Raw genomic sequence first — 12,176 nt, forward strand, 5'->3', positions numbered from 1 at the left:
TTTGTTCATAGTATAGTATTAGGCAGTCCCTCGTATCGAGGATGACTTGTTTCCACACGAAAAAGGCATGAGTTTACAGGTGTTTCGATGCGGTATCTGACAATCTAGGTCTCGAACTTCATCCTGAAGGGTGGGTGGATTGTTTTAACGTGGGGTGACCGTTGCACACCAGCCACCACACGGGGGCGAGGTCTTGGTTCAGGGGCGAGGTCTTGTTCAGTGGCAAGGATTACTCAAGACGACCAAAGACTAAGCTCTGCTGCATGGACCAAGTGTGTGCACATGCGCCGACTATCCACAGATCGCAGTGTGGGCTGGCCCGTGCTGTCCCTGGGCCCTCGGCTCTCCTGAGCACCGATCACGACGCTCCTGGGCCCCGATCTCTCACCGCTCCTCCGCTAAGATCAAAAATGGAGCAGTCAGAAACAGGACATCAATTAGCCTCTCTTATCTTGGAGACAACAAATATCAACACTGTTATTTGAAATATCAAAATATTAAACTCCAGCCTAGTAGAAGGGTTATTAACATCACCAGAAACAAACACCAACTTTGTTAATATTGAAACATTAATGTCAATTATTCCATTTTTTCTAATATTGAATTGAACAATGTTCAAAATGTTTCCACCCGGTTTCAAACCAGGGACTTTTCGCGTGTTAGGCGAACGTGATAACCACTACACTACAGAAACACTGCGATTGACATGGTGCTAGGAACATAACCAGAGCTTTCACCTACACAGCTGGCCGATACTTCAGGAGCTGGTTTTACGAGAATAGAATAATGGTGCTCTATTTAGGACGGCTGTGAGTGTAGCAGGAATTGATCTCGTGTTTCCCAGACTTTACACATAGGAACAGGAGAGAGTGGTTAGGATCTGGGATGCACGGCTGGAAAGGGCGGTGGAGACAGACTGAATCATATCTCTTAGATGGGAGTTGGATAAGTGTCTGTAGGAAAAACAATTGCAGGGCTACGGGGAAAGGGCGGGGGAGTGGGACTCGCTGAGAGTCGGTACGGTCTCGACGGGCCGAATGGCCTTCCGTGCTCTAACCATACCATGATTCGATAAGTTAGTGGCACATTGCATAGTGTGGGTGGGAGCACAACATTGCAAAGGGACATGGATTGAGTCGGCAAAAGTCGAGGCATCTGATTCAGGAGATTCGCGGGGCACGGAAATACGGGAGTTTAATGAATTTGAAAGGAACTTTTTTGTTTTGTGCCGTTTCGGTCAGAGAAATGTTTGGGAAAGGAATTTTTTGCAGAAAGGGATGCAGCATTTAACCTTCTGCCTTACCACTTCTTTCTGGGTGTCAGGTCACATTTCGTTTCAATGTTATTCTTCCAGAATTGCTATAAGAACATAAGAATTAGGAGCAGGAGTGGGCCATCTAGCCCTTCGAGCCTGCTCCAACTTCCCCAACATCGGGAACAATCTACCCCCATCGAACCAGTCCTGTGCCATCAGAATCTTGCATGTTTCGATGAGATCCCCTCTCATCCTTCCAAACTCCAATGTATAAAGGCCCAGTTGATCCAGTCTCTCCTCATATGTCAGTCCAGTCATCCCGGGAATCAGTCTGGTGAACCTTTGCAGCACTCCCTCAATAGCAAGAACGTCCTTCCTCAGTATAGGAGACCAAAATTGAAAACAATATTCCAGGTCAGGCCTCACCAAGGCCATGTACAACGCTAGTAAGACCTCCCTGCTCCTATACTCAAATCCCCTAGCTATGAAGGCCAAAATACCATTTACCTTTTTCCTGCCTGCTGTACCTGTATGCCAACTTTCAGTGACTGATGAACCATGACACCCAGGTCTCATTGCACCTCCCCTTTTCCTAATCTGCCACCATTCAGATAATATTCTGTCTTCACGTTTTTTCCCTCAAAGTGGATAACCTCACATTTATCCACATTATACTGCATCTGCCATGAATTTGCCCACTCACCTAACAAGTCTAAGTAACCCTGCAGTCTCTTAGCGTCCCCCTCACAGCTCACACCGTCACCCAGTTTAGTGTCATCTGCAAACATGCAGATATTACACTCAATTCCTTCATCCAAATCATTGATGTACATTGTAAAGAGCTGGGGTCCCAGCACTGAGCCCTGCGGCACTCCACTAGTCACTGCCTGCCATTTTAAAAAGCACCCTTTATTCCCGACTCTCTGCTTCCTGTCTGCCAACCAGTTCTCGATCCACGTCAATAGATTACCCCCAATACCATGTGCTTTGATTTTGCACACCAATCTCTTGTGTGGACCCTTGTCAAAAGCCCTTTGAAAGTCCAAATACACCACATCCACTGGTTCTCCCTTGTCCACTCTACTAGTATCATCCTCAAAAATTCCAGAAGATTTGTCAAGCATAAATCCTTCCCTTTCATAAATCCATGCTGACTTGGACCGATCCTGTCACTGCTTTCCAAATGCGCTGCTGTTTCATCCTTAATAATTGATTCCAACATTTCCCCATGACTGATGTCAGGCTAACTGGTCTATAATTACTCGCTTTCTCTCTCCCTCCCTTCTTACAAAGTGGTTTTACATTAGCTAACCTCCAGTCCATAGGAACTGATCCCGAGTCAATCGACTGTTGGAAAATAATCACCAATGCATCCACCATTTCTAGGCCGACTTGCTTAAGTACTCTTGGATGTAGACTATCAGGCCCCAGGGATGTATCATCCTTCAATCCCATCAATGTCCCAGCTCATAAGGATATCCTTCAGTTCCTCCTTCTCACTAGACCCTCGGTCCCCTCGTACTTTTGGAAGGTTATTCGTGTCTTCCTGCGTGAAGACGGAACTGAAGTATTTGTTCAATTGTTCTTCGATTTCTTTGTTCCACATTATAAATTCACCTGAATCCGACTGCAAGGGACCTACAGTTGTCTTCACTAATCTTTTACTCTTCATATTTACAGAAGTTTTTGCAGTATGTTTGTATGTTCCAAGCAAGCTTCTTCTCATAATCCATTTTCCCCCTCCTAATGAAACCCTTAGTCCTCCTCCATTGAATTCTAAATTTCTCCCAGTCCTCAGTTTTGTTCCTTTTTCTGGCCAATTTATCTGTCTCTTCCTTGGTTTTAACACTATCCTTAATTTCCCTTGTTAGCCACGGTTGAGCAACGTTCTCCGTTCTATTTTTACTCCAGACAGGGATGGGCAATTGCTGAAGTCACCCGTGTGATCTTTAAATATTTGCCATTGCCTATCCACCGTCAACCCTTTAAGTATCCTTGGCCAGTCTATTCTAGCCAATTCACACCTCATACCGTCAAAATTACCTTTCCTTAAGTTCAGGACCCAAGTTTCTAAATTAAATGTCACACTCTCCATCTTAATGAAGAATTCTACCATATTATGTTACTCTTCCCCAAGGGGTCTCGCACAACAAGATTGCTAATTGGTCCCTTCTCATTACACATCACCCAGTCAAGGATGGCCAGCTCCCTTCTTGGTTGAGAAAACCATCCATAACACACTCCATGAAATCCTCCTCCACCACATTACTGCCATGTGGTTAGCCCAATCACTGTGTAGATTAAAGTCACCCATGATAACTGCTGTACCACCACTGCACACATCCCTTCTTTCTTGATTGATGCTGTCACCAACCTTACCACGACTAACCAGTGAGTCAGACATTTCAGCAAGTGTCTGGTTATTGTGAAATAGCAATTGCTAAAAGAACAGTGACCCCGACATGAATTGAACACGCAACCCTTTAACTCAAAATCAGGCACACTACCGTTGCACCACAAGGTCTACGCAGTAGCTAAGGGATGTTCGTCTATATGACGGTTCTGCAATACAAGGGGCTTTAAAATCCTCGCCCATTCCTACCAGGTATCACAAGCAGCGCTCACCGGACTGACACCGGATGGTTTGTTCGAAAACGTTTCTCTTGCTTTCACAAGAAAGCATCATTAATTAACACCTCACCTTCTTTTACACATTCAAACAAATGCTAACTCAGGGACACTCCATACTTCAATCATTTGTGCTGTGCTTTGCATCTTAACTCGAAAACCATATCCCATTTTACTCACTGTATTTTAGCTTTCTGGTTCAAACTCTTCATTGCCGATGACACTACGAATCTGGGGCAACTTTTATCAAATTTAACAGCACCGGTTATTCCTACCTTGCACACAAAATACACTCAGTAGTGAAGATAAAATCCCACTATGCGTATTTTCAGATTCAACGCAGTAGGATTTCAAATAAAGTGAAATAATTTTACACTGAAAAGATTTGGAAGTGTCCCTTGTATTTGTGTCTTTAATTAAACTTTCTGACGTCTGACTCACGTTCATGCCACTGCTGAATAAGAAAGGAGGGTTTGACATTGACCAGACTGCGCTGCCCTGATATTTGTGAGCTCATCCTTTATATTCAGTGGTTTCTAGCTCTTTGATGGGCTGCATTGCACCGGATTTCACGTTGCCCTCACACGCGAAAGGTCCTCGGTGGATCCGTTTTCTCTCACTCAAAGTTATCTATTTATTAAAGTGAAATAAAAAGCAATTAAGGAATAAGGGAGCACTTTTGCCAGGAGAATAAATAGCAAATAAAAACAGCAAATGCTGTAAATCTCAGCAGGTCAGGCAGCATTTGCTGGGTGACGAAACTCGCCTCCGATTGTTGATCCACAGCAAGTTTAAATATAAGATTTCCACCCAGGATCGAACCAGGGACCTTTTGCGTGTAAAGCAAACGTGACAACCACTGCACTGCAGAAACCTCTGGTACAGCCGCCCCAACAGAGGGGAGCTGACCAGTGAGCTGCCTCTGTGCTGATCGGGAATGTGTTGGCTCACCTTCAACAACTTCTGTCCCACACTGAAAGTTCTCAATCCTTCTCCTCCGCTGCCTTTTACAGAAATGTCACGGATCACCCAGCCACCGTGTTCACTTCCACAGACTCACAGTGGGGCCGCAGAGGCTCCTACCGTCTCCCCGCGATCAGCTAACTCAACCAGTTTACAAAATTAAACCCCGAACATGTGCCCGGCAAAGGGCAGGGGAAGCCAGATAGTCTGTAAGCTCAGTCTATCACAGAAAGTATTGGTATTCATGGTGATTACAGCAATTATTAATCGTCTCACAGACCTCAATTATTTTTATGCGATGAATTGATCGAGGATGGAAACCAGGTTCGTGCGCCAGGTCTTAACCCCTTGACCACCAGAGAACAGATACGATACATGTCAATATATTTATATATATTTATATATGAACCTGAATGTCAATGGCTAGCTACTTAGACTTCGTGGTGCCCACGGTAGTGTGTCTAAACTTGAGTGAGAGAAATTGTTCCACAGTGACACCTGTCATGTGTTCTGCATGGTTACTGCTTGTACTATTACAAGGTGTGCACCAGAGGGCACTGCAGTGGGAGACTTTTAGCTTACCTGTACAGGTGTGCCTGGCCTAGTGTAAAAGGCAGGCCACCAGGTGTGATCCTCACTCTGTGGTTATCAATAAGGAACACATTGTCTCGTAGAGTCATCATCAGAGCATCTGAAGGTATAACAATTGGCGACGAGATTCCAGATCTTCTCACGAAAATGGCTAACCTTGGTACGTTGCAGCATTTTGCTGATGGTGATGATTGGGAAGCCTTTGTGGAGCGGCTTGTCCATTTCTTCACAGCAAACGACCTAGCTGGTGACGACCCGGCTACACTGGCTGATAAGTACAGAGCTATCCTGCGAACCAGTTGTGGGCCCACGGTCTGTGGCCTCGTCAGGGACTTGCTGGCACCAATGAAGACAACGACCAAGGCGTACGAGGAGCTTGTAATACTGATCCAAGAACAACTCAAGCCCAAAGAGAGCATCCTCACAGCCAGACAGCGGTTTTATACACACCGACGGCCCGAAGGCCAGGAGATCACGAAATATGCTGCAGACTCAGGCGGCTGGCGGCACCGTGAGATTTTGGTGAACACCTCACTGAAGCACTGCGGGATATCTTTGTCATCGGAATCGGCAACGAGGGCCTTCTTCATAAGCTACTGTCAGCAGATACCACACTCACACTGCAGAAGGCCATCTCCATGAGCCAAGCATTCATGACCTCGAACTGTGGCTCTAGGCAGATGAGTCATCCTCAGGACTCAAACCCGGTAAGTACTGTGCACAGAGTGGTGCCTTTCAGAGGCTGGACTCTAGAACGTGAACTTTCTCAGGGGAGAGAGAACATGCCCCCGAGTCCCTTAACTCAATGTTCATGGTCAGATCAGCCATGAACTTGTTGAATGGCAGAGCAGGATCGAGGGTTCCGAATGGCCGACTCCTGTTCCTATTTCTTATGTTCTTTTGTTAATCATTTAAGGAGCTTGAATCATTGATGATGTTTTCTCCCCTATCTGACATTACACACTCTGTATTTCGGAGTCTGGTTTAAAATATTCAGTGCTCATGCGACAAGGAACCTGGGGCGAATTTTGTTCAATTTAGTTCACAGCAAAAGTAGTCTCCAAAATAACGTTTCTACACGGGTTCCAACCGGGGACATTTCACGTGTGGTTCTCCAAAGTGGTGGAGGTTGTGCTCGAGTTTAAAATGGTGCATTCGATCCACTTTGAAAATGCATCTACTACTACGAGGAACATTTTGCCCATGAATGGGCCCGCATAATCTATGTGCACCCGCGACCACGTCTTGGTAGGCCAGGGCCAGGGGCTCAGTGGAGCCTCCCTGGGGGCATTGCTGAGCTGGGCACAAATAGTGCACCTTCGGACGCAGAGCTCCAAGTCCGCGTCAATACCACGCCACCAGACGTGGGATCTGGCTATGGCCTTCATGAGAACGATCCCCGGGTGCTCGCGGTGGAGCTACCGGACAAATGCCTCTCTGCCTCGCAGAGGCATGACTGCTCGGCTGCCCCACATCAGGCAGTCTGCTTGTAGTGATAGCTCATGCATGCTCCTGTGAAAGGGTTTTAATTGCTCGGGGCAGGCATCACGAGCCTCTGCCCAGTCACCGGTTAGGACACATCTTTTTTATAAGGATAACGTGGGGTTGCTGGCCGTCCAGGCTCTGATTTGGTGAGCTGTTAGGAGTGAACCTGTGGACTCAAAGGCATTGATTGCCATGACTACCTCACAGTCCTGTTCGTCAGACCCTTCCGTGGTCGCCAGGGCTAGCATGCTGAGCGCGTCTGCACAGTTGTCTGTGCCTGATCTGTGCCTTATGGTATAGTCGTAGGACGCCAGCATGAGTGCCCACCGTTGAATTCGCGCCGAGGCGTTGCCGTTTATTGCCTTACTGAAACTTCTGGTACAATAGCCCCAACAGAGGGGAGCTGACCAGTGAGCTCCCTCAATGCTGATCGGAAATGTGTTGGCTCACCTTAAACAACTTCTGTCCCACACTGAGGGCCCAAGTTTCGGGTGGAGTTGCTCCTAGTTTTTTGGAGCAACTAGTTTACTTTGGAGAATGTTAGAAATTGCAATTCTCGGATATTAGTTTGCTCCAGTTCTATTGAGTTAGTTGAGGTTGGCTTCAGGTAAGGTATTTTTTTTCAAAAAGGGGGTGTGTCCAGCCACTCAGGCCTGTTTTGCAAGTTTCGGCTGTGAAAACTTAATACAAACTAACTTCGGCTGGAGTAAGTACCCACTTCTGTAAGTTCAGAACAACCTTACCTAGAGGTAAGCTCAGTGCAGGCACAGCCAGATAGGGGGTGGGAATTAAACATAAAAAGGACTGAAGCATTAAACACATCATTTAAAATGTCCAAAAACCTCTTTTGATGATATCTTGCCTTATATCTGCTGAATGAGGATAGTTGCTTCTCTTTTTATAAATAAACAAGTGTAACCTGACGGCTGAGGCAGGCACATTCCGGCTGCTTTCAGATGAGCTGTGAGGGATTATTTAAGGGTACGACGGCCCTGTAGCCCCCCACACCAGGATATCCTCTCCCCCGGGGTTTTCCTCAGCTTGTGCTCGGTGTACGGGGAGCTTTGGCCCGGGTCCGAGGTAGCTTGCATCCCAGGGATGGACAATAACCCTCTGAGCTCTGGAACTGGGAAGAGCGAATAACTAATGAGTTGTTTGTGGGTTTGAAATGCGGCTTAGATCTGCTGGTATTAACCGAGGCAGGGGCTGTGAGAAATTGCATTGTGTTCAGGTTTAATCACAGCAATATCCGCAGTCAGGAGCTGAAACGGACGAAGAGCTGAAAAAACACAAGACAAAAGCTTAAGAAATGTCAGCAATTGTGGTAAACTCTTTAATGTGTTTCCTGCTGGTTCAGTGGTGCGGCGCTCACAGAGGGAGCCCGGATTCAGAAAGTAACTATTTCATTCAAAATCTTTAAAATAATGACCTGCAACGAATTAAACTGTGTGTCGGGGGATGGGGATGGGTGAAGATTATTTGTTTTATTCCCCATTCATTAACCGACAGCGTTGTTTTGTAGAATTGTTACTGAGGGTCAGTGGAAACTTCAATAACTGAACTTTAATCATTCAAGGATTTTGAATCATTGATGAAGTTTTCTCCCTTATCTTACTTTACACACTCTGCATTTAGGAGGCTGGTTTAAAATGTTCAGTGCTCATGCGACAAGGAACCTGGGGCGACTTCTATTCAATTTATTTCACAGCAAAAATAGTCTCCAAAATAATGTTTTTGCCCGGGCTCGATCCGGGGACATTTCGCATGTGAAGCGAACGTGATAACCGCTACACTGCAGAAACGCTGCGGTTCAGTTAATCTCAGGAATATAACCAGAGCTTTAACCTACACAGCTGGCTGATACTTCAGGAAGTTGTTTCACGAGATTAGAATGACGCTGCTATATTTAGGATGGTTGTGAGTGTGGCAGGAATTGATTTCGTGTTTCCCAGACTTTACACATAGGAATAGGAGATGGCCATTTAGCAGCGCGTGGTTAGGATCTGGAATGCACGGCTTGAAAGGACGGTGGAGGAAGACTCAACCTTATCTTTCAGACGGGAGTTGTATAAGTGTCTGAAGGAAAAACAATTGCAGGGCTACGGGGGAAGGGCGGGGGAGTGGGACTCTCTGAGAGTCGGCACGGGCTCAATTGGCCGAATGGCCTTCCGTGCTGTAACCATTCCATGATTCGATAAGTTAGTGGCACATTTCATAGTGTGGGTGGGAGCACAACATTGCAAAGGGACATGGATTGAGTCGGGAAAACTAGAGGCATCTGATTCAGGAGATTCGCGGGGTGCGGAAATTCGGGAGTTTATTGACTTTGAAAGGAACATTTTTGCTTTGTGCTGTTTCGGACATTGAAATATTTGTGAAAGGAATTTTTTGCAGAAAGGGCTGCAGCATTCAACCTTCTGCCTTAACACTTCTTTCAGGATGTCAGCTCACATTTCGTTTCGATGTTATTCTTCCAGAATTGCTATTTTCTTTGGTGTTTCACAATAACCGGACCCTTGCTCTAAAGTCTGTCTCACTGTTTCCCCAGTCTCCTGTTGATGTTATCAGCAATGAACATTTTGACCCAGACCCCGAACGCACAGTGTGTAAAATGGTTTATGGTTTCAGATTTCACTTGCAGAGCACAGAAGAAATGATTCAATTATGGAGTTCCTTCAGTTAGCATTTCTTTAATTGTGCAAAAGAAGATTGTGGGTTAATTCATGATGATTTTCCTTGAAAGCAACATAAAATTAAAAGAAATGCAATCGCCCAACATGGGGCTCAAACCCAGGACCTTGTAATGACAAGTCTCATGTTCTACCGACTGAGCATGCCGGGCTTCTGGCTAACGCTAGATTTTATCGTTCATTGCAGCCAGGCGCCTGTTGGCCACCCGCAGCCTGGATACAGTAACGTCCCAACAGCTCATTGACTGTCGGTGTGGGACTGTGCGGTGCTTCAGAAGACAGGTCGAAAAAGCAAATTCACTGATTCCGTCCCATGTGCTCCTCCGATCAAGAATAGCAACACACAAAACATGCTTCAATAATGGTTACACCTGAGCTCCACAGTTGTGCAGTAGTTGGCTCGTTGGTCTAGGGGTAAGATTCGCGCTTTGGGGTTGTTACTTGAAATTTGCGAGAGATCCCGGACGAGCCCTCAATTTACCCACGAATTTTGAACTTGCATCGAATTTTTGCAAAGAATGACTTGCATTTCGACAGCACCTTTCAGGAACTCATGACGCCCCAAAGCGCTTTTCAGCCGTTTAGTTTTGTTTGAAGTGTTGGAGTGTGGGGAAAGATGTGCCCGAATCAACCCACACGAACTGCAACTCTTTGCGAAACAGTTCGGGGCAAAGAATCAGTTATCTCAGCGACTTGGCCTTTCTATGAATGAGTTCTGCTTGTACCTGCATTCAAGCTTGAAACAGCAACTGGGCTTCATCTCACGGGAGCAGCGTGTAGCGGATAGTGAGTAGGTGACCAGGTTGATGTGCGCCGCTTTCAATCTTTGAAATTTCACCAAACAAAGATACGGTGAATCCAACTGTCCCTATCAAGCGACAGATTGAAGGGATCGGTGCTCCAAACAGAGCTGGAACAGGCGCAGTGCAGGAATAGGGTCCGCAACATTAAATGTCAGAGTTATTAAACAGACAATAATTAAACATACACTTAACAACAGGACGTACACCCAAACCTTGCGAATGTTCGCCGAAGAACTCAAACACGTTACAGTTCCCAGCTCGGTGTACAAATTGATCAAAAATTAATCGGATTCTAAACTATCTGTTCCAAATGCCACGTTTTATATATTTTCCTTACCCCTGCTACGTGACAATTTAAATTTTTAATAGTATTACCTAACACAAGTGACCAACTTCTGATGGAAGGTCATTAACCTGAAACGTTAACTCTGTTTCTCTCTCCACAGATGCTGCCTGACCTGCTCAGTGTTACCAGCATTTACTCTTTTTATTCTCCTTATTTATAATCAGAAAATCACTTCCCTTGTCATCTAACTACACTCCTTCCTGATATGTAGCCTTGTCCTACAAACCAGGCTCCTTTCGGATGATTCAGGCATTCATTGGAATTATAACTTCTGAACGATAACAATTATGTGAATTACGTAACTATGTAATACTTGCCACCAGAGGGCGCGACTGTTGGAGTCCTAATGGTCACCTGCCAACACGTGCAGGGCCAGTATAAAAGGTCGGCTGCCATGTTGTTCAGGCACCCTGGAGTTGTAATAAAGAAGACTAAGGTCACACTAAATTTAGCTCACAATACTCAGCCTCGGGGAGTTCTTCTCTACACAACAATTGGCGACGAGTAACAGAATACGAACCTTCACACAACCATGGCTGCCGTTGGAATATTAGAGAGATCCGTAGAGGGTGATGATTGGGAAGCCTTCGTCGAGCAGCTCGACCAATACTTTGTGGCCAACGAGCTGGAAGGAGACACTAACGTGGCCAAGCAAAGGGTGGTTCTCCTCACCGTCTGTGGGCCTAAAATATACAGCCTCATCAAGATTCTGCTCACACCGACAAAACCAACGGAGAAGGAATATTCAGAGTTGTGCACACTGGTTTGGGACTACCTCAAGCCGAAGGAGAGTATCCTCATGGCCAGATATCGTTTTAACACGCACCATCGCTCCGGGGACCAGGACCTGGCGGATAATGTCACCGACCTGAGACACCTCGCGGGACCTTGCTGCGTTGGGGCAAATGCTGTGGGACTTTTACTTGCTGGGCATCAGCCACGAGGTCATTCTTTGAAAGCTGTTGGCTGCTGAAAACCGAGACCTGAGCAGGGCCATCGCGATCTCCCAGGCATGCATGGCCACGGACGATAACACCAAATAGATATCTTCTCAACATCGAAGCTCACCGGCAAGTACTGTGCATAAAATGATGTCGCTAGCCTGCCGAACTGCATATGGCAGGGTCGATACGTCTGTGGGTGCAAGACCTGTGATGACTCAGAGTGCGCCATCGGGGGTAAATGTGAATCTATTAGCACCATGTTGGTGCTGCGGAGGTAATCCTCGGGACCATCAATGTCGATTCAAGCACTACGTGTGCAAAGGCTGCACAACGATGGGGTAACTCCAGTGAATGTGCAAACGTGCTGTGACATACCACGTGGCTGAGGATGATCGATCCGGCAACTGAACCCAAGGAACAAGGACTCCCAGGTGCAGGTGGGGATGTAGCATTTTATCAGGGAGGCTTTGA

At 46.2% G+C, this 12,176-nt stretch overlaps 1 non-coding gene across 1 annotated transcript; it reads right to left on the reverse strand.

The window, feature by feature from the left end:
* Positions 1-621: 621 nt before the first annotated feature.
* On the reverse strand, positions 622-694 carry trnav-aac (transfer RNA valine (anticodon AAC)). Its single transcript has one exon. It is a non-coding gene; the product is annotated as a tRNA-Val (tRNA).
* Between the last annotated feature and the right edge of the window lie 11,482 nt (positions 695-12,176).

Source organism: Pristiophorus japonicus, unplaced genomic scaffold, assembly GCF_044704955.1.
Source record: "Pristiophorus japonicus isolate sPriJap1 unplaced genomic scaffold, sPriJap1.hap1 HAP1_SCAFFOLD_33, whole genome shotgun sequence".
NCBI lineage: Eukaryota > Metazoa > Chordata > Chondrichthyes > Pristiophoridae > Pristiophorus > Pristiophorus japonicus.